The sequence below is a fragment of the Limulus polyphemus genome, unplaced genomic scaffold (genome assembly GCF_000517525.1).
Source record: "Limulus polyphemus unplaced genomic scaffold, Limulus_polyphemus-2.1.2 Scaffold1567, whole genome shotgun sequence".
Lineage (NCBI taxonomy): Eukaryota > Metazoa > Arthropoda > Merostomata > Xiphosura > Limulidae > Limulus > Limulus polyphemus.
This window is the reverse complement of record NW_013667177.1, coordinates 13,095-15,249: the sequence shown is the minus strand read 5'-3', so window position 1 is coordinate 15,249 and position 2,155 is coordinate 13,095.

Genomic DNA, 2,155 nt, shown 5'->3' with positions numbered 1-2,155 from the left:
CTGCAGTCAGAGAGAATATTGTTAAGCACGTGAGAAGTTCGTTGAGAATTATAGCGTTTGTTACAGAGCGACTGTTGAAGTTGAGTGTATCGTAAAGTTGTATTCGGAAAGAATAAACCGGTTTTATTTAAGAAAGGACTTGTGTCGCTAAAGTTTCGTCGGAACGAAGTTACGGAAAATTAACTAACGACTGGAGGCGTAACACCACGAATCGATATCCTCTGAATCTCCAGTTATTGTGCTATTCTAAGGGAAGTTCGGGAGTAGGAAAATGCCACACCAAGATGAACATTTATCTGGTAGAATATGACTAGAAGTGACTACGTGAAGTGCAAATGTCGTGAAACTCCAAAATCATTTTAATAGAACGTACTTAGCCTCTGTAAAACATTTTGACAAGGTATGTCTAGGTTAGCTCATTATGTGCCTTTTTTTTCTAGAAACAAAATTCAATCAGGGATATGAGGGTGGTGATGTTATTATTCTCACTGAAGTTAGTTGTCAATCTGATGTCACTAATTCCACCAAATAATTATAACAGGTCCTTCCACACAGAGAACAAACTCAAATAACTCCTTCAAACAAAGCAAATTGTCAAAAATACTTTCCAGTACTTGGCATATTTTTATTTTCTGATCATATTTTTGATAGTGCCTCTGCTACTATATGGCGAAGACATATTTTTTAGGATAAATTAGTAAGGAAAGAAGGAGGAATTTTAAAAAAACTAACTTCCATATACTCTCGTTTTATTTCAAATTTTGGTACCATTTATGTGGCTGTTTTTCACAACCTTTAGACTAGGTTTAGCTTCCACCAAATCTTTAGCATTGAACACTTGACTATCCTCAGATTATAATCTTCTTCCTTGTGAATAAAGTGTGACATGTTTACAGTATATACTCCTATTAAGGGCTAGCCTCACCAAGCCAGAACTGGGCTGATAACCATACCTTTGAGCATAAGTAATTACCGTGCTCTCAGGTAAATGGCCAAATGGACCTGAGGCCTGTTAGCTTAATGGAACAGGAACTGCAGCAGATATGAATTGTTTATACCCTTCCTGCTTCTGTTCTGGTAGTGGGCATCATAGGGCATTCTTCCCATCTTGTTTGGGAACAAGATATGGACAATTTATTTTGAAAGGTCAACGAAGCCCCAATTGTAGCATGTTTTCCATTTCTCTTTTCTAGAATGTATTACAATAAGAGGTGCTTACTTCTGTTGTAACATAAACATCATGGGAGGGCCCGACCACTAACTGCTATCCAACGTGTTGCAACAATGTACAAGCAGTGCTTGCAACAGAGGAACTCAAGGATCAGTCAGGATTATAGGTATCATTAGCATTTGTCATTGTACGCTTCTTCCTCTCCAACAAATTGTTCAAAGTTACTATTTAGAACCTTATAATCATAGCATCTGCATATGTTAAGAAGTATATGCCCCTATCATCCATAAAAGTTGCATACTTTCACTTGGTGAACTTTTGACAAAGTTATGAATGAGAATATTCTTGTGTAAGGAGACCAGTGGACACACTGTGATAGCTTTATCCCGTTTACGTATAAACGAAACCTTGTTACATGTTTACTAAACAGAGATTACAACCTGTGCTCTACATATCTTAATCTACACTCTAAAATTTCGTTCTTACATGACATCCTGAAACGTAACTGCTATCCACAACACTTATTAGAAAACATTACAACACCTTCCTAACAAAGAAACTCACAAATCCAATTAAGATACCAACTGTACCTAAACTTACTATATACTCGTGTCTTCCTTATACTGGCAAACAAAGCTTAAATCTAAAAAAATCAACTTAAACGCATACTTGGTCGTTACAACCTTCTAGTGGATTTAAGATTAGTTTTTAAGTCCACATCACGCATAAAAAATTTCTTCCTTACTAAAGATCTCCTCTCCATTCCTTATTGTTCTTGGCTTGTCTATCTTTACACGTTTGGAGACTGTAAGGTCTCCTATATTGGCAAAACCAAACGCCATTTAAAAGTCAGAGCCTATGAACATATGAGAATTTCCATCAAAACGCAAAAAAAATTGAATAACCCCCGTGTTTCCTGTATACGCCAACATAGTGAAGAAACATGACATCAACCCATACTATCAAATTTCTCTATCCTCTGCA